This window comes from Heterodontus francisci, chromosome 19 (assembly GCF_036365525.1).
Source record: "Heterodontus francisci isolate sHetFra1 chromosome 19, sHetFra1.hap1, whole genome shotgun sequence".
In the NCBI taxonomy this organism is placed as follows: domain Eukaryota; kingdom Metazoa; phylum Chordata; class Chondrichthyes; order Heterodontiformes; family Heterodontidae; genus Heterodontus; species Heterodontus francisci.
In genome coordinates this window covers 455726-481999 of record NC_090389.1, presented here as the reverse complement: position 1 = coordinate 481999, position 26274 = coordinate 455726, and positions in this window count along the sequence as shown.

Genomic DNA, 26274 nt, shown 5'->3' with positions numbered 1-26274 from the left:
CAGCCCCAAAAACTAAGGCAGACTCTCAAACGAAGGCAACCGCTCAAACTAAGGCAGACTCTCAAACTAAGGCCACCGCTCAAACTAAGGCAACCCCTCAAACTCAGGCAGACTCTCAAAATAAAGCAACCGCTCAAACTAAGGCAACCGCTCAAACTAAGGCAGACTCACAAACTAAGGCAACCCCTCAACTGAGGCAGCCCCTCAAAATAAGGCAGCCGCTCAAACTGAGGCAACCCCTCAAACTGAGGCAGTCCCTCAAAATAAGGCAACCGCTCAAACTAAGGCAGCCCCTCAAAATAAGGCAACCGCTCAAACTAAGGCAGACTCTCAAACTAAGGCAACCGCTCAAACTAAGGCAACACCTCAAACTAAGTCAACCCCTCAAACTAAGGCAACCCCTCAAACTAAGGCAGACTCTCAAACTAAGGCAACCGCTCAAACTAAGGCAACCGCTCAAATTAAGGCAACACCTCAAACTAAGTCAACCCCTCAAACTAAGGCAACCGCTCAAACTAAGGCAGACTCTCAAACAAAGGCAACCGCTCAAATTAAGGCAACCCCTCAAACTAAGGCAACCCCTCAAACTCAGGCAACCGCTCAAATTAAGGCAACTCCTCAATCTAAGTCAACCGCTCAAACTAAGGCAATCCCTCAATCAAAGGCAACCCCTCAAACTAAGGCAGCCCCTCAAAATAAGGCAACCGCGAAAACTAAGGCTGACTCTCAAACTAAGGCAACCCCTCAAACTAAGGCAACACCTCAAACAAAGGCATCCGCTCAAACGAAGGCAACAGCTCAATCTAAGTCAACCGCTCAAACTAAGGCAATCCCTCAATCAAAGGCAACCCCTCAAACTAAGGCAGCCCCTCAAACTAAGGCAACCCCTCAAACTAAGGCAGACTCTCAAAATCAGGCAACCGCTAAAACTAAGGCTGACTCTCAAACTAAGGCAACCCCTCAAACTAAGGCAGTCCCAAAAACTAAGGCAGACTCTCAAACTAAGGCAACCCCTCAAACTAAGGCAGACTCTCAAAATAAGGCAACCGCTCAAACTGAGGCAATCGCTCAAACTAAGGCAACCGCTCAAACTAAGGCAGACTCACAAACTAAGGCAACCCGTCAAACTGAGGCAGCCCCTCAGAATAAGGCAGCCGCTCAAACTAAGGCAACCCCTCAAACTGAGGCAGTCCCTCAAAATAAGGCAACCGCTCAAACTAAGGCAACCCCTCAAACTAAGGCAACCCCTCAAACTAAGGCAGCCCCTCAAACTGAGTCAACCGCTCAAACTAAGGCAACCCCTCAAACTAAGGCAGACTTTCAAACTAAGGTAACCGCTCAAACTAAGGCAGACTCTCAAACTGAGGCAACCGCTCAAACTGAGGCAGACTCTCAAACTAAGGCAACCGCTCAAACTGAGGCAGACTCTCAAACTCAGGCAACACCTCAAACTAAGGCAGACTCTCAAACTAAGGCAAGCCCTCAAACTAAGGCAACCCCTCAAACTAAGGCAGACTCTCAAACTAAGGCAACCGCTCAAAATAAGGCAGACTCTCAAACTAAGGCAACCCCTCAAACTAAGCCAACCCCTCAATCTAAGGCAACCCCTCAAACTAAGGCAACCGCTCAAACTAAGGCAACCCCTCAAACTAAGTCAACAACTCAAACTAAAGCAACCCCTCAAACTAAGGCAACCCCTCAATCTAAGGCAACCCTTCAATCTAAGGCAACCACTCAAACGAAGTCAAACGCTCAAACTAAGGCAACCCCTCAATCTAAGGCAACGCCCCAATCTAAGGCAGCCGCTCAATCTAAGGCAACCGCTCAAATTAAGGCAACACCTCAAACTAAGTCAACCCCTCAAACTAAGGAAGCCCCTCAAACTAAGGCAACCGATCAAACTAAGGCAACCCCTCAATCTAAGGCAACCCCTCAATCTAAGGCAACCCCTCAAACTAAGGCAGACTCTCAAACTAAGGCAACCGCTCAAACTAAGGCAGACTCTCAAACTAAGGCAACAGCTCAAACTAAGGCAACCCCTCAATCTAAGGCAACCTCTCAATCTGAGGCAGACACTCAAACTAAGGCAGCCCCTCAAAATAAGTCAACCGCTCAAACTAAGGCAGACTCTCAAACTAAGGCAACCGCTCAAACTAAGGCAACCCCTCAATCTAAGGCAACCCCTCAATCTGAGGCAGACTCTCAAACGAAGGCAGCCGCTCAAATTATGGCAACCGTTCAAAGTAAGGCAACCCCTCAAACTTAGTCAACCGCTCAAACTAAGGCAACCCCTCAATCTAAGTCAACCCCTCAAACTAAAGCTACCCATCAAACTAAGGCAACCGCTCAAACTAAGGCAGCCGCTCAAACTAAGGCAACATCTCAAACTAACGCAACCCCTCAAACTAAGGCTGCCTCTCAAACTAAGGCAACCTCTCAAACTAAGGCAACCCCTCAAACGAAGGCAGCCGCTCAAACTAAGGCAACCCCTCAAACTAAGGCAACCTCTCAAACTAAGGCAACCCTCAAACGAAGTCAGCCGCTCAAACTAAGGCAGCCCCTCAAAAAAAGGCAACCCCCCAAACTAAGGCATCACCTCAAACAAAGGCATCCGCTCAAACGAAGGCAACAGCTCACACTAAGGCAACCCCTCAATCTAAGTCAACCGCTCAAACTAAGGCAATCCCTCAATCAAAGGCAACCGCTCAAACTAAGGCAGCCCCTCAAACTAAGGCAACCCCTCAAACTAAGGCAGACTCTCAAAATAAGGCAACGGCTAAAACTAAGGCTGACTCTCAAACTAAGGCAACCCCTCAAACTAAGGCAGCCCCAAAAACTAAGGCAGACTCTCAAACTAAGGCAACCACTCAAACTAAGGCAACCCCTCAAACTAAGGCAGACTCTCAAACTAAGGCAACCCCTCAAACTAAGGCAGCCCCAAAAACTAAGGCAGACTCTCAAACGAAGGCAACCGCTCAAACTAAGGCAGACTCTCAAACTAAGGCAACCGCTCAAACTAAGGCAACCCCTCAAACTAAGGCAGACTCTAAAAATAAGGCAACCGCTCAAACTAAGGCAATCGCTCAAACTAAGGCAACCGCTCAATCTAAGGCAGACTCACAAACTAAGGCAACCCCTCAAACTGAGGCAGCCCCTCAAAATAAGGCAGCCGCTCAAACTAAGGCAGACTCTCAAACTAAGGCAACCGCTCAAACTAAGGCAGACTCTCAATCTAAGGCAACAGCTCAAACTAAGGCAGACTCTCAAACTAAGGCAACCACTCAAACTAAGGCAGACTGTCAAACTAAGGCAGCCCCTCAAAATCAGGCAACCGCTCAAACTAAGGCAGACTCTCAAACTAAGGCAACCGCTCAAACTAAGGCAGACTCTCAAAAAAAGGCAACCGCTCAAACTAAGGCAACCGCTCAAAGTAAGGCAACCCTCAAACAAAGCAACCCCTCAAACTAAGGCAACCGCTCAAATTAAGGCAACACCTCAAACTAAGTCAACCCCTCAAACTAAGGCAACCCCTCAATCTAAGGCAACCCCTCAATCTCAGGCAGCCGCTCAATCTGAGGCAACCCCACAATCTAAGGCAACCCCTCAAACTAAGGCAGACTCTCAAACTAAGGCAACCGCTCAAACTAAGGCAGACTCTCAAACAAAGGCAACCGCTCAAATTAAGGCAACCCCTCAAACTAAGGCAACCCCTCAAACTCAGGCAACCGCTCAAATTAAGGCAACTCCTCAATCTAAGTCAACCGCTCAAACTAAGGCAATCCCTCAATCAAAGGCAACCCCTCAAACTAAGGCAGCCCCTCAAACTAAGGCAACCTCTCAAACTAAGGCAGACTCTCAAAATAAGGCAACCGCGAAAACTAAGGCTGACTCTCAAACTAAGACAACCCCTCAAACTAAGGCAACACCTCAAACAAAGGCATCCGCTCAAACGAAGGCAACAGCTCAAACTAAGGCAACCCCTCAATCTAAGTCAACCGCTCAAACTAAGGCAATCCCTCAATCAAAGGCAACCCGTCAAACTAAGGCAGCCCCTCAAACTAAGGCAACCCCTCAAACTAAGGCAGACTCTCAAAATCAGGCAACCGCTAAAACTAAGGCTGACTCTCAAACTAAGGCAACCCCTCAAACTAAGGCAGTCCCAAAAACTAAGGCAGACTCTCAAACTAAGGCAACCGCTCAAACTAAGGCAGACTCACAAACTAAGGCAACCCGTCAAACTGAGGCAGCCCCTCAGAATAAGGCAGCCGCTCAAACTGAGGCAACCCCTCAAACTGAGGCAGCCCCTCAAAATACGGCAAACGCTCAAACTAAGGCAACCCCTCAAACTGAGGCAGTCCCTCAAAATAAGGCAACCGCTCAAACTAAGGCAACCCCTCAAACTAAGGCAACCCCTCAAACTAAGGCAGCACCTCGAACTGAGTCAACCGCTCAAACTAAGGCAACCCCTCAAACTAAGGCAGACTCTCAAACTAAGGTAACCGCTCAAACTAAGGCAGACTCTCAAACTGAGGCAACCGCTCAAACTGAGGCAGACTCTCAAACTAAGGCAACAGCTCAAACTGAGGCAGACTCTCAAACTCAGGCAACACCTCAAACTAAGGCAGACTCTCAAACTAAGGCAAGCCCTCAAACTAAGGCAACCCCTCAAACTAAGGCAGACTCTCAAACTAAGGCAACCGCTCAAAATAAGGCAGACTCTCAAACTAAGGCAACCGCTCAAACTAAGCCAACCCCTCAATCTAAGGCAACCCCTCAAACTAAGGCAACCGCTCAAACTAAGGCAACCCCTCAAACTAAGTCAACAACTCAAACTAAAGCAACCCCTAAACTAAGGCAACCCCTCAATCTAAGGCAACCCTTCAATCTAAGGCAACCACTCAAACGAAGTCAAACGCTCAAACTAAGGCAACCCCTCAATCTAAGGCAACGCCTCAATCTAAGGCAGCCGCTCAATCTAAGGCAACCGCTCAAATTAAGGCAACACCTCAAACTAAGTCAACCCCTCAAACTAAGGAAGCCCCTCAAACTAAGTCAACCCCTCAAACTAAGGCAACCCCTCAAACTAAGGCAGACTCTCAAACTAAGGCAACCCCTCAAACTAAGGCAGCCCCAAAAACTAAGGCAGACTCTCAAACGAAGGCAACCGCTCAAACTAAGGCAGACTCTCAAACTAAGGCAACCGCTCAAACTAAGGCAACCCCTCAAACTAAGGCAGACTCTAAAAATAAGGCAGCCGCTCAAACTAAGGCAATCGCTCAAACTAAGGCAACTGCTCAATCTAAGGCAGACTCACAAACTAAGGCAACCCCTCAAACTGAGGCAGCCCCTCAAAATAAGGCAGCCGCTCAAACTAAGGCAGACTCTCAAACTAAGGCAACCGCTCAAACTAAGGCAGACTCTCAATCTAAGGCAACAGCTCAAACTAAGGCAGACTCTCAAACTAAGGCAACCACTCAAACTAAGGCAGACTGTCAAACTAAGGCAGCCCCTCAAAATAAGGCAACCGCTCAAACTAAGGCAGACTCTCAAACTAAGGCAACCGCTCAAACTAAGGCAGACTCTCAAAAAAAGGCAACCGCTCAAACTAAGGCAACCGCTCAAATTAAGGCAACACCTCAAACTAAGTCAACCCCTCAAACTAAGGCAACCCCTCAATCTAAGGCAACCCCTCAATCTCAGGCAGCCGCTCAATCTGAGGCAACCCCACAATCTAAGGCAACCCCTCAAACTAAGGCAGACTCTCAAACTAAGGCAACCGCTCAAACTGAGGCAATCGCTCAAACTAAGGCAACCGCTCAAACTAAGGCAGACTCTCAAACAAAGGCAACCGCTCAAATTAAGGCAACCCCTCAAACTAAGGCAACCCCTCAAACTCAGGCAACCGCTCAAATTAAGGCAACTCCTCAATCTAAGTCAACCGCTCAAACTAAGGCAATCCCTCAATCAAAGGCAACCCCTCAAACTAAGGCAGCCCCTCAAACTAAGGCAACCTCTCAAACTAAGGCAGACTCTCAAAATAAGGCAACCGCGAAAACTAAGGCTGACTCTCAAACTAAGGCAACCCCTCAAACTAAGGCAACACCTCAAACAAAGGCATCCGCTCAAACGAAGGCAACAGCTCAAACTAAGGCAACCCCTCAATCTAAGTCAACCGCTCAAACTAAGGCAATCCCTCAATCAAAGGCAACCCGTCAAACTAAGGCAGCCCCTCAAACTAAGGCAACCCCTCAAACTAAGGCAGACTCTCAAAATCAGGCAACCGCTAAAACTAAGGCTGACTCTCAAACTAAGGCAACCCCTCAAACTAAGGCAGTCCCAAAAACTAAGGCAGACTCTCAAACTAAGGCAACCCCTCAAACTAAGGCAGACTCTCAAAATAAGGCAACCGCTCAAACTGAGGCAATCGCTTAAACTAAGGCAACCGCTCAAACTAAGGCAGACTCACAAACTAAGGCAACCCGTCAAACTGAGGCAGCCCCTCAGAATAAGGCAGCCGCTCAAACTGAGGCAACCCCTCAAACTGAGGCAGCCCCTCAAAATACGGCAAACGCTCAAACTAAGGCAACCCCTCAAACTGAGGCAGTCCCTCAAAATAAGGCAACCGCTCAAACTAAGGCAACCCCTCAAACTAAGGCAACCCCTCAAACTAAGGCAGCACCTCGAACTGAGTCAACCGCTCAAACTAAGGCAACCCCTCAAACTAAGGCAGACTCTCAAACTAAGGTAACCGCTCAAACTAAGGCAGACTCTCAAACTGAGGCAACCGCTCAAACTGAGGCAGACTCTCAAACTAAGGCAACCGCTCAAACTGAGGCAGACTCTCAAACTCAGGCAACACCTCAAACTAAGGCAGACTCTCAAACTAAGGCAAGCCCTCAAACTAAGGCAACCCCTCAAACTAAGGCAGACTCTCAAACTAAGGCAACCGCTCAAAATAAGGCAGACTCTCAAACTAAGGCAACCGCTCAAACTAAGCCAACCCCTCAATCTAAGGCAACCCCTCAAACTAAGGCAACCGCTCAAACTAAGGCAACCCCTCAAACTAAGTCAACAACTCAAACTAAAGCAACCCCTCAAACTAAGGCAACCCCTCAATTTAAGGCAACCCTTCAATCTAAGGCAACCACTCAAACGAAGTCAAACGCTCAAACTAAGGCAACCCCTCAATTTCAGGCAACGCCTCAATCTAAGGCAGCCGCTCAATCTAAGGCAACCGCTCAAATTAAGGCAACACCTCAAACTAAGTCAACCCCTCAAACTAAGGAAGCCCCTCAAACTAAGGCAACCGATCAAACTAAGGCAACCCCTCAATCTAAGGCAACCCCTCAATCTAAGGCAACCCCTCAAACTAAGGCAGACTCTCAAACTAAGGCAACAGCTCAAACTAAGGCAACCCCTCAATCTAAGGCAACCTCTCAATCTGAGGCAGACTCTCAAACTAAGGCAGCCCCTCAAAATAAGGCAACCGCTCAAACTAAGGCAGACTCTCAAACTAAGGCAACCGCTCAAACTAAGGCAACCCCTCAATCTAAGGCAACCCCTCAATCTGAGGCAGACTCTCAAACGAAGGCAGCCGCTCAAATTATGGCAACCGTTCAAAGTAAGGCAACCCCTCAAACTTAGTCAACCGCTCAAACTAAGGCAACCCCTCAATCTAAGTCAACCCCTCAAACTAAAGCTACCCATCAAACTAAGGCAACCGCTCAAACTAAGGCAGCCGCTCAAACTAAGGCAACATCTCAAACTAACGCAACCCCTCAAACTAAGGCTGCCTCTCAAACTAAGGCAACCTCTCAAACTAAGGCAACCCCTCAAACGAAGGCAGCCGCTCAAACTAAGGCAACCCCTCAAACTAAGGCAACCTCTCAAACTAAGGCAACCCCTCAAACGAAGTCAGCCGCTCAAACTAAGGCAACCCCTCAAAAAAAGGCAACCCCCCAAACTAAGGCATCACCTCAAACAAAGGCATCCGCTCAAACGAAGGCAACAGCTCACACTAAGGCAACCCCTCAATCTAAGTCAACCGCTCAAACTAAGGCAATCCCTCAATCAAAGGCAACCGCTCAAACTAAGGCAGCCCCTCAAACTAAGGCAACCCCTCAAACTAAGGCAGACTCTCAAAATAAGGCAACCGCTAAAACTAAGGCTGACTCTCAAACTAAGGCAACCCCTCAAACTAAGGCAGCCCCAAAAACTAAGGCAGACTCTCAAACTAAGGCAACCACTCAAACTAAGGCAGACTCTCAAACTAAGGCAACCGCTCAAACTAAGGCAACCCCTCAAACTAAGGCAGACTCTCAAAATAAGGCAACCCCTCAAACTAAGGCAATCGCTTAAACTAAGGCAACCGCTCAAACTAAGGCAGACTCACAAACTAAGGCAACCCCTCAACTGAGGCAGCCCCTCAAAATAAGGCAGCCGCTCAAACTAAGGCAGACTCTCAAACTAAGGCAACAGCTCAAACTGAGGCAGACTCTCAAACTAAGGCAACCGCTCAAACTAAGGCAGACTGTCAAACTAAGGCAGCCCCTCAATATAAGGCAACCGCTCAAACTAAGGCAGACTCTCAAAAAAAGGCAGCCGCTCAAACTAAGGCATCCGCTCAAATTAAGGCAACCCCTCAAACTAAGGCAACCCCTCAAACTAAGGCAACCGCTCAAATTAAGGCAACACCTCAAACTAAGTCAACCCCTCAAACTAAGGCAGCCCCTCAAACTAAGGCAACCGATCAAACTAAGGCAACCCCTCAATCTAAGGCAACCCTTCAATCTAAGGCAACCCCTCAAACTAAGTCAAACGCTCAAACTAAGGCAACCCCTCAATCTAAGGCAACCCCTCAATCTAAGGCAGCCGCTCAATCAAAGGCAACCCCTCAATCTAAGGCAACCCCTCAAACTAAGGCAGACTCTCAAACTAAGGCAACCGCTCAAACTAAGGCAGAGTCTCAAACTCAGGCAACCCCTCAAACTAAGGCAGACTCTCAAAATAAAGCAACCGCTAAAACTAAGGCTGACTCTCAAACAAAGGCAACCCCTCAAACTAAGGCAGCCCCAAAAACTAAGGCAGACTCTCAAACGAAGGCAACCGCTCAAACTAAGGCAGACTCTCAAACTAAGGCCACCGCTCAAACTCAGGCAACCCCTCAAACTCAGGCAGACTCTCAAAATAAAGCAACCGCTCAAACTAAGGCAACCGCTCGAACTAAGGCAGACTCACAAACTAAGGCAACCCCTCAACTGAGGCAGCCCCTCAAAATAAGGCAGCCGCTCAAACTGAGGCAACCCCTCAAACTGAGGCAGTCCCTCAAACTAAGGCAACCGCTCAAACTAAGGCAACCCCTCAAACTAAGTCAACAACTCAAACTAAAGCAACCCCTCAAACTAAGGCAACCCCTCAATCTAAGGCAACCCTTCAATCTAAGGCAACCCCTCAAACTAAGTCAAACGCTCAAACTAAGGCAACCCCTCAATCTAAGGCAACCCCTCAATCTAAGGCAGCCGCTCAATCAAAGGCAACCCCTCAATCTAAGGCAACCCCTCAAACTAAGGCAGACTCTCAAACTAAGGCAACCGCTCAAACTAAGGCAGAGTCTCAAACTCAGGCAACCCCTCAAACTAAGGCAGACTCTCAAAATAAAGCAACCGCTAAAACTAAGGCTGACTCTCAAACAAAGGCAACCCCTCAAACTAAGGCAGCCCCAAAAACTAAGGCAGACTCTCAAACGAAGGCAACCGCTCAAACTAAGGCAGACTCTCAAACTAAGGCCACCGCTCAAACTAAGGCAACCCCTCAAACTCAGGCAGACTCTCAAAATAAAGCAACCGCTCAAACTAAGGCAACCGCTCAAACTAAGGCAGACTCACAAACTAAGGCAACCCCTCAACTGAGGCAGCCCCTCAAAATAAGGCAGCCGCTCAAACTGAGGCAACCCCTCAAACTGAGGCAGTCCCTCAAAATAAGGCAACCGCTCAAACTAAGGCAGCCCCTCAAAATAAGGCAACCGCTCAAACTAAGGCAGACTCTCAAACTAAGGCAACCGCTCAAACTAAGGCAGACTCTCAAACTAAGGCAACCGCTCAAACTAAGGCAGACTCTCAAACAAAGGCAACCGCTCAAATTAAGGCAACCCCTCAAACTAAGGCAACCCCTCAAACTCAGGCAACCGCTCAAATTAAGGCAACACCTCAAACTAAGTCAACCCCTCAAACTAAGGCAACCGCTCAAACTAAGGCAGACTCTCAAACAAAGGCAACCGCTCAAATTAAGGCAACCCCTCAAACTAAGGCAACCCCTCAAACTCAGGCAACCGCTCAAATTAAGGAAACTCCTCAATCTAAGTCAACCGCTCAAACTAAGGCAATCCCTCAATCAAAGGCAACCCCTCAAACTAAGGCAGCCCCTCAAAATAAGGCAACCGCGAAAACTAAGGCTGACTCTCAAACTAAGGCAACCCCTCAAACTAAGGCAACACCTCAAACAAAGGCATCCGCTCAAACGAAGGCAACAGCTCAATCTAAGTCAACCGCTCAAACTAAGGCAATCCCTCAATCAAAGGCAACCCCTCAAACTAAGGCAGCCCCTCAAACTAAGGCAACCCCTCAAACTAAGGCAGACTCTCAAAATCAGGCAACCGCTAAAACTAAGGCTGACTCTCAAACTAAGGCAACCCCTCAAACTAAGGCAGTCCCAAAAACTAAGGCAGACTCTCAAACTAAGGCAACCCCTCAAACTAAGGCAGACTCTCAAAATAAGGCAACCGCTCAAACTGAGGCAATCGCTCAAACTAAGGCAACCGCTCAAACTAAGGCAGACTCTCAAACTAAGGCAACCCCTCAAACTAAGGCAGACTCTCAAAATAAGGCAACCGCTCAAACTGAGGCAATCGCTCAAACTAAGGCAACCTCTTAAATTAGTATAAGTGTAGGATTAGTATAAATGGGTGGTTGATGGTCGGCACAGACTCGGTGGGCCGAAGGGCCTGTTTCAGTGCTGTATCTCTAAACTAAACTAAACTAAAACCCTCAAACTAAGGCAACCCCTCAAACTAAGGCAACCGCTCAAATTAAGGCAACACCTCAAACTAAGTCAACCGCTCAAACTAAGGCAATCGCTCAAACTAAGGCAACCGCTCAATCTAAGGCAGACTCACAAACTAAGGAAACCCCTCAAACTGAGGCAGCCCCTCAAAATAAGGCAGCCGCTCAAACTAAGGCAGACTCTCAAACTAAGGCAACCGCTCAAACTAAGGCAGACTCTCAAACTAAGGCAACAGCTCAAACTAAGGCAGACTCTCAAACTAAGGCAACCACTCAAACTAAGGCAGACTGTCAAACTAAGGCAGCCCCTCAAAATAAGGCAACCGCTCAAACTAAGGCAGACTCTCAAACTAAGGCAACCGCTCAAACTAAGGCAGACTTTCAAAAAAAGGCAACCGCACAAACTAAGGCAACCGCTCAAAGTAAGGCAACCCCGCAACCCCAATAGGGCGGCACAGTGGCGCAGTGGTTAGCACCGCAGCCTCACAGCTCCAGGGACCCGGGTTCGATTCTGGGTACTGCCTGTGCGGAGTTTGCAAGTTCTCCCTGTGTCTGCGTGGGTTTCCTCCGGGTGCTCCGGTTTCCTCCCACATGCCAAAGACTTGCAGGTTGATAGGTTAATTGGCCATTATAAATTGCCCTTAGTATAGGTAGGTGGTAGGGAAATATATAGGGACAGGTGGGGATGTGATAGGAATATGGGATTAGTGTAGGATTAGTATAAATGGGTGGTTGATGGTCGGCACAGACTCGGTGGGCCGAAGGGCCTGTTTCAGTGCTGTATCTCTAAACTAAACTAAACTAAAACCCTCAAACTAAGGCAACCCCTCAAACTAAGGCAACCGCTCAAATTAAGGCAACACCTCAAACTAAGTCAACCCCTCAAACTAAGGCAACCCCTCAATCTAAGGCAACCCCGCAATCTCAGGCAGCCGCTCAATCTGAGGCAACCCCACAATCTAAGGCAACCCCTCAAACTAAGGCAGACTCTCAAACTAAGGCAACCGCTCAAACTAAGGCAACCGCTCAAACTAAGGCAGACTCTCAAACAAAGGCAACCGCTCAAATTAAGGCAACCCCTCAAACTAAGGCAACCCCTCAAACTCAGGCAACCGCTCAAATTAAGGCAACTCCTCAATCTAAGTCAACCCCTCAAACTAAGGCAGCCCCTCAAACTAAGGCAACCTCTTAAACTAAGGCAGACTCTCAAAATAAGGCAACCGCGAAAACTAAGGCTGACTCTCAAACTAAGGCAACCCCTCAAACTAAGGCAACCACTCAAACTAAGGCAATCCCTCAATCAAAGGCAACCCGTCAAACTAAGGCAGCCCCTCAAACTAAGGCAACCCCTCAAACTAAGGCAGACTCTCAAAATCAGGCAACCGCTAAAACTAAGGCAGTCCCAAAAACTAAGGCAGACTCTCAAACTAAGGCAACCCCTAAACTAAGGCAGACTCTCAAAATAAGGCAACCGCTCAAACTGAGGCAATCGCTTAAACTAAGGCAACCGCTCAAACTAAGGCAGACTCACAAACTAAGGCAACCCGTCAAACTGAGGCAGCCCCTCAGAATAAGGCAGCCGCTCAAACTAAGGCAACCCCTCAAACTGAGGCAGCCCCTCAAAACACGGCAAACGCTCAAACTAAGGCAACCCCTCAAACTGAGGCAGTCCCTCAAAATAAGGCAAACGCTCAAACTAAGGCAACCCCTCAAACTAACGCAACCCCTCAAACTAAGGCAGCCCCTCAAACTGAGTCAACCGCTCAAACTAAGGCAACCTCTCAAACTAAGGCAGACTCTCAAACTAAGGTAACCGCTCAAACTAAGGCAGACTCTCAAACTGAGGCAACCGCTCAAACTGAGGCAGACTCTCAAACTAAGGCAACCGCTCTAACTGAGGCAGACTCTCAAACTCAGGCAACACCTCAAACTAAGGCAGACTCTCAAACTAAGGCAAGCCCTCAAACTAAGGCAACCCCTCAAACTAAGGCAGACTCTCAAGCTAAGGCAACCGCTCAAAATAAGGCAGACTCTCAAACTAAGGCAACCGCTCAAACTAAGGCAACCCCTCAATCTAAGGCAACCCCTCAAACTAAGGCAACCGCTCAAACTAAGGCAACCCCTCAAACTAAGTCAACAACTCAAACTAAAGCAACCCCTCAAACTAAGGCAACCCCTCAAACTAAGGCAACCTCTCAAACTAATCAAACCTCTCAAACTAAGGCAACCCCTCAAACGAAGGCAGCCGCTCAAACGAAGGCAACCCCTCAAACTAAGGCAACCTCTCAAACTAAGGCAACCCTCAATCTAAGGCAACCCTTCAATCTAAGGCAACCCCTCAACCTAAGGCAAACGCTCAAACTAAGGCAACCCCTCAATCTAAGGCAACCCCTCAATCTAAGGCAGCCGCTCAATCTAAGGCAACCCTCAATCTGAGGCAACCCCTCAAACTAAGGCAGCCGCTCAAATTATGGCAACCGTTCAAACTAAGGCAACCCCTCAAACTAAGGCAACCGCTCAAACTGAGGCAACCCCTCAATCTCAGTCAACCCCTCAAACTAAAGCAACCCCTCAACCTAAGGCAACCGCTCAAACTAAGGCAGCCGCTCAAACTAAGACAACCTCTCAAACTAAGGCAACCCCTCAAACTAAGGCTACCTCTCAAACTAAGGCAACCTCTCAAACTAAGGCAACCCCTCAAACGAAGGCAGCCGCTCAAACAGAGGCAACCCCTCAAAATAAGGCAACCACTCAAACTAAGGCAACCCCTCAAACGAAGTCAGCCGCTCAAACTAAGGCAAGCCCTCAAAAAAAGGCAACCCCTCAAACTAAGGCAACACCTCAAACAAAGGCATCCGCTCAAACGAAGGCAACAGCTGAAATTAAGGCAACTCCTCAATCTAAGTCAACCGTTCAAACTAAGGCAATCCCTCAATCAAAGGCAACCCCTCAAACTAAGGCAGCCCCTCAAACTAAGGCAACCCCTCAAACTAAGGCTGACTCTCAAAATAAGGCAACAGCTAAAACTAAGGCTGACTCTCAAACTAAGGCAACCCCTCAAACATAGGCAGCCCCAAAAACTAAGGCAGACTCTCAAACGAAGGCAACCGCTCAAACTAAGGCAGACTCTCAAACTAAGGCAACCGCTCAAACTAAGGCAACCCCTCAAACTAAGGCAGACTCTAAAAATAAGGCAACCGCTCAAACGAAGGCAATCGCTCAAACTAAGGCAACCGCTCAATCTAAGGCAGACTCACAAACTAAGGCAACCCCTCAAACTGAGGCAGCCCCTCAAAATAAGGCAGCCGCTCAAACTAAGGCAGACTCTCAAACTAAGGCAACCGCTCAAACTAAGGCAGACTCTCAAACTAAGGCAACAGCTCAAACTAAGGCAGACTCTCAAACTAAGGCAACCACTCAAACTAAGGCAAACTGTCAAACTAAGGCAGCCCCTCAAAATAAGGCAACCGCTCAAACTAAGGCAGACTCTCAAACTAAGGCAACCGCTCAAACTAAGGCAGACTCTCAAAAAAAGGCAACCGCTCAAACTAAGGCAACCGCTCAAAGTAAGGCAACCCTCAAACTAAGGCAACCCCTCAAACTAAGGCAACCGCTCAAATTAAGGCAACACCTCAAACTAAGTCAACCCCTCAAACTAAGGCAACCCCTCAATCTAAGTCAACCCCTCAATCTCAGGCAGCCGCTCAATCTGAGGCAACCCCACAATCTAAGGCAACCTCTCAAACTAAGGCAGACTCTCAAACTAAGGCAACCGCTCAAACTAAGGCAGAGTCTCAAACTAAGGCAACCGCTCAAACTAAGGCAACCCCTCAATCTAAGGCAACCCCTCAATCTGAGGCAGACTCTCAAACTAAGGCAGCCGCTCAAATTATGGCAACCGTTCAAACTAAGGCAACCGCTCAAACTAAGGCAGCCGCTCAAACTAAGGCACCCTCTCAAACTAAGGCAACCCCTCAAACTAAGGCTACCTCTCAAACTAAGGCAACCCCTCAAACGAAGTCAGCCGCTCAAACTAAGGCAACCCCTCAAAAAAAGGCAACCCCTCAAACTAAGGCAACAACTCAAACAAAGGCATCCGCTCAAACGAAGGCAACAGCTCAAACTAAGGCAACTCCTCAATCTAAGTCAACCGCTCAAACTAAGGCAATCCCTCAATCAAAGGCAACCCCGCAAACTAAGGCAGCCTCTCAAACTAAGGCAACCCCTCAAACTTAGGCAGAATCTCAAAATAAGGCAACCGCTAAAACTAAGGCTGACTCTCAAACTAAGGCAACCCCTCAAACTAAGGCAGCCCCAAAAACTAAGGCAGACTCTCAAACGAAGGCAACGGCTCAAACTAAGGCAGACTCTCAAACTAAGGCAACCGCTCAAACTAAGGCAACCCCTCAAACTAAGGCAGACTCTCAAAATGAGGCAACCGCTCAAACTAAGGCAATTGCTCAAACTAAGGCAACCGCTCAAACTAAGGCAGATTCACAAACTAAGGCAACCCCTCAACTGAGGCAGCTCCTCAAAATAAGGCAGCCGCTCAAACTAAGGCAACCCCTCAAACTGAGGCAGTCCCTCAAAATAAGGCAACCGCTCAAACTAAGGCAGACTCGCAAACTAAGACAACCGCTCAAACGAAGGCAGACTCTCAAACTAAGGCAACAGCTCAAATTAATGCAGACTCTCAAACTAAGGCAACCGCTCAAACTAAGGCAGACTGTCAAACTAAGGCAGCCCCTCAAAATAAGGCAACCGCTCAAACTAAGGCACACTCTCAAACTAAGGCAGACTCTCAAAAAAAGGCTACCGCTCAAACAAAGGCAACCGATCAAATTAAGGCAACCCCTCAAAGTAAGGCAACCCCTCAAACTAAGGCAACCGCTCAAATTAAGGCAACACCTCAAACTAAGTAAACCCCTCAAACTAAGGCAGCCCCTCAAACTAAGGCAACCCCTCAATCTAAGGCGACCACTCAATCTCAGGCAACCCTTCAATCTAAGGCAACCCCTCAAACGAAGGCAAACGCTCATACTAAGGCAACCCCTCAATCTAAGGCAACCCCTCAATCTAAGGCAACCCCTCAAACTAAGGCAGACTCTCAAACTAAGGCAACCCCTCAAACGAAGGCAGACTCTCAAACTAAGGCAACCGCTCAAACTGAGGCAACCCTTCAATCTAAGGCAACCCCTCAAACGAAGGCAAACGCTCATACTAAGGCAACCCCTCAATCTAAGGCAACCCCTCAATCTAAGGCAACCCCTCAAACTAAGGCAGACTCTCAAACTAAGGCAACCCCTCAAACGAAGGCAGAATCTCAATCTAAGGCAACCCCTCAATCTGAGGCAGACTTTCAAACTGAGGCAGCCGCTCAAATTATGGCAACCGTTCAAACTAAGGCAACCCCTCAAACTAAGGCAACCGCTCAAACTAAGGCAACCCCTCAATCTAAGTCAACCCCTCAAACTAAAGCATACCCTCAAACTAAGGCAACCGCTCAAACTAAGGCAGCCGCTCAAACTAAGGCAACCTCTCAAACTAAGGCAACCCCTCAAACTAAGGCTACCTCTCAAATTAAGGCAACCTCTCAAACTAAGGCAACCCCTCAAACGAAGGCAGCCGCTCAAACTAAGGCAACCCCTCAAGCTAAGGCAACCTCTCAAACTAAAGCAACCCCTCAAACGAAGTCAGCCGCTCAAACTAAGGCAACCCCTCAAAAAAAGGCAACCCCTCAAACTGAGGCAACACCTCAAACAAAGGCATCCGCTCAAACGAAGGCAACAGCTCAAACTAAGGCAACCCCTCAATCTAAGTCAACTGCTCAAACTGAGGCAATCCCTCAATCAAAGGCAACCCCTCAAACCAAGGCAGCCCCTCAAACTAAGGCAGACTCTCAAAATAAGGCAACCGCTAAAACTGAGGCTGACTCTCAAACTAAGGCAACCCCTCAAACTAAGGCAGCCCCAAAAACTAAGGCAGACTCTCAAACTAAGGCAACCGCTCAAACTAAGGCAACCCCTCAAACTAAGGCAGACTCTCAAAATAAGACAACCGCTCAAACTAAGGCAATCGCTCAAACTAAGGCAACCGCTCAAACTAAGGCAGACTCAAAAACTAAGGCAACCCGTCAAACTGAGGCAGCCCCTCAGAATAAGGCAGCCGCTCAAACTAAGGCAACCCCTCAAACTGAGGCAGCCCCTCAAAATAAGGCAGCCGCTCAAACTAAGGCAACTCCTCAAACTAAGGCTCCTCCTCAAACTGAGGCAGTCCCTCAAACTAAGGCAACCCCTCAAACTAAGGCAGCCCCAAAAACTAAGGCAGACTCTCAAACGAAGGCAACCGCTCAAACTAAGGCAGACTCTCAAACTATGGCAACCGCTCAAACTAAGGCAGACTCTCAAACTAAGGCAACCGCTCAAACTAAGGCAGACTGTCAAACTAAGGCAGCCCCTCAAAATAAGGCAGCCGCTCAAACTCAGGCAACCCCTCAAACTGTGGCAGTCCCTCAAAATAAGGCAACCGCTCAAACTAAGGCAGACTCGCAAACTAAGGCAACCGCTCAAACTGAGGCAGAATCTCAAACTAAGGCAACAGCTCAAACTAAGGCAGACTCTCAAACTAAGGCAACCGCTCAAACTAAGGCAGACTGTCAAACTAAGGCAGCCCCTCAAAATAAGGCAACCGCTCAAACTAAGGCAGACTCTCAAAAAAGGCAACCGCTCAAACGAAGGCAGACTCTCAAACTAAGGCAACCGCTCAAACTAAGGCAGACTCTCAAACAAAGGCAACCGCTCAAATTAAGGCAACCCCTCAAACTAAGGCAAACCCTCAAACTCAGGCAACCGCTCAAATTAAGGCAACACCTCAAATTAAGTCAACCCCTCAAACTAAGGCAGCCCCTCAAACTAAGGCAACCGATCAAACTAAGGCAACCCCTCAATCTAAGGCAACCCTTCAATCTAAGGCAACCCCTCAAACTAAGGCAAACGCTCAAACTAAGGCAACCCCTCAATCTGAGTCTACCCCTGAATCTAAGGCAACCCCTCAAACTAAGGCAGACTCTCAAACTAAGTCAACCGCTCAAACTAAGGCAGACTCTCAAACTAAGGCAACCGCTCAAACTAAGGCAACCCCTCAATCTAAGGCAACCCCTCAATCTGAGGCACACTCTCAAACTAAGGCAGCCGCTCAAATTATGGCAACCGTTCAAACTAAGGCAACCCCTCAAACTAAAGCAACCCCTCAAACTAAGGCAACACATCAATCTAAGTCAACCCCTCAAACTAAAGCAACCCCTCAATCTAAGGCAACCCCTCAATCTAAGGCAGACTCTCAAACTAAGGCAGCCCCTCAAAATAAGGCAACCGCTCAAACTAAGGCAGCCTCTCAAACTAAGGCAACCGCTCAAACTAAGGCAACCCCTCAATCTAAGGCAACCCCTCAATCTGAGGCAGACTCTCAAACTAAGGCAACCTCTCAAACTAAGGCAACCTCTCAAACTAAGGCAACCCCACAAACTAAGGCTACCTCTCAAATTAAGGCAACCTCTCAAACTAAGGCAACCCCTCAAACGAAGGCAGCCGCTCAAACTAAGGCAACCCCTCAAGCTAAGGCAACCTCTCAAACTAAAGCAACCCCTCAAACGAAGTCAGCCGCTCAAACTAAGGCAACCCCTCAAAAAAAGGCAACTCCTCAAACTGAGGCAACACCTCAAACAAAGGCATCCGCTCAAACGAAGGCAACAGCTCAAACTAAGGCAACCCCTCAATCTAAGTCAACTGCTCAAACTGAGGCAATCCCTCAATCAAAGGCTACCCCTCAAACCAAGGCAGCCCCTCAAACTAAGGCAGACTCTCAAAATAAGGCAACCGCTAAAACTGAGGCTGACTCTCAAACTAAGGCAATCCCTCAAACTAAGGCAGCCCCAAAAACTAAGGCAGACTCTCAAACTAAGGCAACCGCTCAAACTAAGGCAACCCCTCAAACTAAGGCAGACTCTCAAAATAAGGCAACCGCTCAAACTAAGGCAATCGCTCAAACTAAGGCAACCGCTCAAACTAAGGCAGTCTCAAAAACTAAGGCAACCCGTCAAACTGAGGCAGCCCCTCAGAATAAGGCAGCCGCTCAAACTAAGGCAGCCCCTCAAACTGAGGCAGCCCCTCAAAATAAGGCAGCCGCTCAAACTAAGGCAACTCCTCAAACTAAGGCTCCTCCTCAAACTGAGGCAGTCCCTCAAACTAAGGCAACCCCTCAAACTAAGGCAGCCCCAAAAACTAAGGCAGATTCTCAAACGAAGGCAACCGCTCAAACTAAGGCAGACTCTCAAACTATGGCAACCGCTCAAACTAAGGCAGACTCTCAAACTAAGGCAACCGCTCAAACTAAGGCAGACTGTCAAACTAAGGCAGCCCCTCAAAATAAGGCAGCCGCTCAAACTCAGGCAACCCCTCAAACTGTGGCAGTCCCTCAAAATAAGGCAACCGCTCAAACTAAGGCAGACTCGCAAACTAAGGCAACCGCTCAAACTAAGGCAGACTCTCTAACTAAGGCAACAGCTCAAACTAAGGCAGACTCTCAAACTAAGGCAACCGCTCAAACTAAGGCAGACTGTCAAACTAAGGCAGCCCCTCAAAATAAGGCAACCGCTCAAACTAAGGCAGACTCTCAAACTAAGGCAACCGCTCAAACGAAGGCAGACTCTCAAACTAAGGCAACCGCTCAAACTAAGGCAGACTCTCAAACAAAGGCAACCGCTCAAATTAAGGCAACCCCTCAAACTAAGGCAACCCCTCAAACTCAGGCAACCGCTCAAATTAAGGCAACACCTCAAATTAAGTCAACCCCTCAAACTAAGGCAGCCCCTCAAACTAAGGCAACCGATCAAACTAAGGCAACCCCTCAAACTAAGGCAAACGCTCAAACTAAGGCAACCCCTCAATCTGAGTCTACCCCTGAATCTAAGGCAACCCCTCAAACTAAGGCAGACTCTCAAACTAAGTCAACCGCTCAAACTAAGGCAGACTCTCAAACTAAGGCAACCGCTCAAACTAAGGCAACCCCTCAATCTAAGGCAACCCCTCAATCTGAGGCACACTCTCAAACTAAGGCAGCCGCTCAAATTATGGCAACCGTTCAAACTAAGGCAACCCCTCAAACTAAAGCAACCCCTCAAACTAAGGCAACACATCAATCTAAGTCAACCCCTCAAACTAAAGCAACCCCTCAATCTAAGGCAACCCCTCAATCTGAGGCAGACTCTCAAACTAAGGCAGCCCCTCAAAATAAGGCAACCGCTCAAACTAAGGCAGACTCTCAAACTAAGGCAACCGCTCAAACTAAGGCAACCCCTCAATCTAAGGCAACCCCTCAATCTGAGGCAGACTCTCAAACGAAGGCAGCCGCTCAAATTATGGCAACCGTTCAAAGTAAGGCAACCCCACAAACTAAGTCAACCGCTCAAACTAAGGCAACCCCTCAATCTAAGTCAACCCCTCAAACTAAAGCAACCCCTCAAACTAAGGCAACCGCTCAAACTAAGGCAGCCGCTCAAACTAAGGCAACATCTCAAACTAACGCAACCCCTCAAACTAAGGCTACCTCTCAAACTAAGGCAACCTCTCAAACTAAGGCAACCTCTCAAACTAAGGCAACCCCTCAAACGAAGGCAACATCTCACACTAAGGCAACCCCTCAATCTAAGTCAACCCCAAAAACTAAGGCAGATTCTCAAACGAAGGCAACCGCTCAAACTAAGGCAGACTCTCAAACTATGGCAACCGCTCAAACTAAGGCAGACTCTCAAACTAAGGCAACCGCTCAAACTAAGGCAGACTGTCAAACTAAGGCAGCCCCTCAAAATAAGGCAGCCGCTCAAACTCAGGCAACCCCTCAAACTGTGGCAGTCCCTCAAAATAAGGCAACCGCTCAAACTAAGGCAGACTCGCAAACTAAGGCAACCGCTCAAACTAAGGCAGACTCTCTAACTAAGGCAACAGCTCAAACTAAGGCAGACTCTCAAACTAAGGCAACCGCTCAAACTAAGGCAGACTGTCAAACTAAGGCAGCCCCTCAAAATAAGGCAACCGCTCAAACTAAGGCAGACTCTCAAACTAAGGCAACCGCTCAAACGAAGGCAGACTCTCAAACTAAGGCAACCGCTCAAACTAAGGCAGACTCTCAAACAAAGGCAACCGCTCAAATTAAGGCAACCCCTCAAACTAAGGCAACCCCTCAAACTCAGGCAACCGCTCAAATTAAGGCAACACCTCAAATTAAGTCAACCCCTCAAACTAAGGCAGCCCCTCAAACTAAGGCAACCGATCAAACTAAGGCAACCCCTCAAACTAAGGCAAACGCTCAAACTAAGGCAACCCCTCAATCTGAGTCTACCCCTGAATCTAAGGCAACCCCTCAAACTAAGGCAGACTCTCAAACTAAGTCAACCGCTCAAACTAAGGCAGACTCTCAAACTAAGGCAACCGCTCAAACTAAGGCAACCCCTCAATCTAAGGCAACCCCTCAATCTGAGGCACACTCTCAAACTAAGGCAGCCGCTCAAATTATGGCAACCGTTCAAACTAAGGCAACCCCTCAAACTAAAGCAACCCCTCAAACTAAGGCAACACATCAATCTAAGTCAACCCCTCAAACTAAAGCAACCCCTCAATCTAAGGCAACCCCTCAATCTGAGGCAGACTCTCAAACTAAGGCAGCCCCTCAAAATAAGGCAACCGCTCAAACTAAGGCAGACTCTCAAACTAAGGCAACCGCTCAAACTAAGGCAACCCCTCAATCTAAGGCAACCCCTCAATCTGAGGCAGACTCTCAAACGAAGGCAGCCGCTCAAATTATGGCAACCGTTCAAAGTAAGGCAACCCCACAAACTAAGTCAACCGCTCAAACTAAGGCAACCCCTCAATCTAAGTCAACCCCTCAAACTAAAGCAACCCCTCAAACTAAGGCAACCGCTCAAACTAAGGCAGCCGCTCAAACTAAGGCAACATCTCAAACTAACGCAACCCCTCAAACTAAGGCTACCTCTCAAACTAAGGCAACCTCTCAAACTAAGGCAACCTCTCAAACTAAGGCAACCCCTCAAACGAAGGCAACATCTCACACTAAGGCAACCCCTCAATCTAAGTCAACCGCTCAAACTAAGGCAATCCCTCAATCAAAGGCAACCCCTCAAACTAAGGCAGCCCCTCAATCAAAGGCAACCCCTCAAACTAAGGCAGAATCTCAAACTAAGGCAACCCCTCAAACTAAGGCAGACTCTCAAAATAAGGCAACCGCTCAAACTAAGGCAGACTGTCAAACTAAGGCAGCCCCTCAAAATAAGGCAACCGCTCAAACTAAGGCAGACTCTCAAACTAAGGCAACCGCTCAAACGAAGGCAGACTCTCAAACTAAGGCAACCGCTCAAACTAAGGCAGACTCTCAAACAAAGGCAACCGCTCAAATTAAGGCAACCCCTCAAACTAAGGCAACCCCTCAAACTCAGGCAACCGCTCAAATTAAGGCAACACCTCAAATTAAGTCAACCCCTCAAACTAAGGCAGCCCCTCAAACTAAGGCAACCGATCAAACTAAGGCAACCCCTCAATCTAAGGCAACCCTTCAATCTAAGGCAACCCCTCAAACTAAGGCAAACGCTCAAACTAAGGCAACCCCTCAATCTGAGTCTACCCCTGAATCTAAGGCAACCCCTCAAACTAAGGCAGACTCTCAAACTAAGTCAACCGCTCAAACTAAGGCAGACTCTCATACTAAGGCAACCGCTCAAACTAAGGCAACCCCTCAATCTAAGGCAACCCCTCAATCTGAGGCACACTCTCAAACTAAGGCAGCCGCTCAAATTATGGCAACCGTTCAAACTAAGGCAACCCCTCAAACTAAAGCAACCCCTCAAACTAAGGCAACACATCAATCTAAGTCAACCCCTCAAACTAAAGCAACCCCTCAATCTAAGGCAACCCCTCAATCTAAGGCAGACTCTCAAACTAAGGCAGCCCCTCAAAATAAGGCAACCGCTCAAACTAAGGCAGCCTCTCAAACTAAGGCAACCGCTCAAACTAAGGCAACCCCTCAATCTAAGGCAACCCCTCAATCTGAGGCAGACTCTCAAACTAAGGCAACCTCTCAAACTAAGGCAACCCCACAAACTAAGGCTACCTCTCAAATTAAGGCAACCTCTCAAACTAAGGCAACCCCTCAAACGAAGGCAGCCGCTCAAACTAAGGCAACCCCTCAAGCTAAGGCAACCTCTCAAACTAAAGCAACCCCTCAAACGAAGTCAGCCGCTCAAACTAAGGCAACCCCTCAAAAAAAGGCAACTCCTCAAACTGAGGCAACACCTCAAACAAAGGCATCCGCTCAAACGAAGGCAACAGCTCAAACTAAGGCAACCCCTCAATCTAAGTCAACTGCTCAAACTGAGGCAATCCCTCAATCAAAGGCAACCCCTCAAACCAAGGCAGCCCCTCAAACTAAGGCAGACTCTCAAAATAAGGCAACCGCTAAAACTGAGGCTGACTCTCAAACTAAGGCAATCCCTCAAACTAAGGCAGCCCCAAAAACTAAGGCAGACTCTCAAACTAAGGCAACCGCTCAAACTAAGGCAACCCCTCAAACTAAGGCAGACTCTCAAAATAAGGCAACCGCTCAAACTAAGGCAATCGCTCAAACTAAGGCAACCGCTCAAACTAAGGCAGTCTCAAAAACTAAGGCAACCCGTCAAACTGAGGCAGCCCCTCAGAATAAGGCAGCCGCTCAAACTAAGGCAACCCCTCAAACTGAGGCAGCCCCTCAAAATAAGGCAGCCGCTCAAACTAAGGCAACTCCTCAAACTAAGGCTCCTCCTCAAACTGAGGCAGTCCCTCAAACTAAGGCAACCCCTCAAACTAAGGCAGCCCCAAAAACTAAGGCAGATTCTCAAACGAAGGCAACCGCTCAAACTAAGGCAGACTCTCAAACTATGGCAACCGCTCAAACTAAGGCAGACTCTCAAACTAAGGCAACCGCTCAAACTAAGGCAGACTGTCAAACTAAGGCAGCCCCTCAAAATAAGGCAGCCGCTCAAACTCAGGCAACCCCTCAAACTGTGGCAGTCCCTCAAAATAAGGCAACCGCTCAAACTAAGGCAGACTCGCAAACTAAGGCAACCGCTCAAACTAAGGCAGACTCTCAAACTAAGGCAACAGCTCAAACTAAGGCAGACTCTCAAACTAAGGCAACCGCTCAAACTAAGGCAGACTGTCAAACTAAGGCAGCCCCTCAAAATAAGGCAACCGCTCAAACTAAGGCAGACTCTCAAACTAAGGCAACCGCTCAAACGAAGGCAGACTCTCAAACTAAGGCAACCGCTCAAACTAAGGCAGACTCTCAAACAAAGGCAACCGCTCAAATTAAGGCAACCCCTCAAACTAAGGCAACCCCTCAAACTCAGGCAACCGCTCAAATTAAGGCAACACCTCAAATTAAGTCAACCCCTCAAACTAAGGCAGCCCCTCAAACTAAGGCAACCGATCAAACTAAGGCAACCCCTCAAACTAAGGCAAACGCTCAAACTAAGGCAACCCCTCAATCTGAGTCTACCCCTGAATCTAAGGCAACCCCTCAAACTAAGGCAGACTCTCAAACTAAGTCAACCGCTCAAACTAAGGCAGACTCTCAAACTAAGGCAACCGCTCAAACTAAGGCAACCCCTCAATCTAAGGCAACCCCTCAATCTGAGGCACACTCTCAAACTAAGGCAGCCGCTCAAATTATGGCAACCGTTCAAACTAAGGCAACCCCTCAAACTAAAGCAACCCCTCAAACTAAGGCAACACATCAATCTAAGTCAACCCCTCAAACTAAAGCAAACCCTCAATCTAAGGCAACCCCTCAATCTGAGGCAGACTCTCAAACTAAGGCAGCCCCTCAAAATAAGGCAACCGCTCAAACTAAGGCAGACTCTCAAATTAAGGCAACCGCTCAAACTAAGGCAACCCCTCAATCTAAGGCAACCCCTCAATCTGAGGCAGACTCTCAAACGAAGGCAGCCGCTCAAATTATGGCAACCGTTCAAAGTAAGGCAACCCCACAAACTAAGTCAACCGCTCAAACTAAGGCAACCCCTCAATCTAAGTCAACCCCTCAAACTAAAGCAACCCCTCAAACTAAGGCAACCGCTCAAACTAAGGCAGCCGCTCAAACTAAGGCAACATCTCAAACTAACGCAACCCCTCAAACTAAGGCTACCTCTCAAACTAAGGCAACCTCTCAAACTAAGGCAACCCCTCAAACGAAGGCAGCCGCTCAAACTAAGGCAACCCCTCAAACTAAGGCAACCTCTCAAACTAAGGCAACCCCTCAAACGAAGGCAACATCTCACACTAAGGCAACCCCTCAATCTAAGTCAACCGCTCAAACTAAGGCAATCCCTCAATCAAAGGCAACCCCTCAAACTAAGGCAGCCCCTCAAACTAAGGCAACCCCTCAAACTAAGGCAGACTCTCAAAATAAGGCAACCGCTAAAACTAAGGCTGACTCTCAAACTAAGGCAACCCCTCAAACTAAGGCAGCCCCAAAAACTAAGGCAGACTCTCAAACTAAGGCAACCACTCAAACTAAGGCAGACTCTCAAACTAAGGCAACCGCTCAAACTAAGGCAACCCCTCAAACTAAGGCAGACTCTCAAAATAAGGCAACCGCTCAAACTAAGGCAATCGCTCAAACTAAGGCAACCGCTCAAACTAAGGCAGACTCACAAACTAAGGCAACCCCTCAACTGAGGCAGCCCCTCAAAATAAGGCAGCCGCTCAAACTAAGGCAGACTCTCAAACTAAGGCAACAGCTCAAACTAAGGCAGACTCTCAAACTAAGGCAACAGCTCAAACTGAGGCAGACTCTCAAACTAAGGCAACCGCTCAAACTAAGGCAGACTCTCAAACTAAGGCAACCGCTCAAACCAAGGCAGACTCTCAAAAAAAGGCAACCGCTCAAACTAAGGCAACCGCTCAAATTAAGGCAACCCCTCAAACTAAGGCAACCTCTCAAACTAAGGCAACCGCTCAAATTAAGGCAACACCTCAAACTAAGTCAACCCCTCAAACTAAGGCAGCCCCTCAAACTAAGGCAACCGATCAAACTAAGGCAACCCCTCAATCTAAGGCAACCCTTCAATCTAAGGCAACCCCTCAAACTAAGTCAAACGCTCAAACTAACGCAA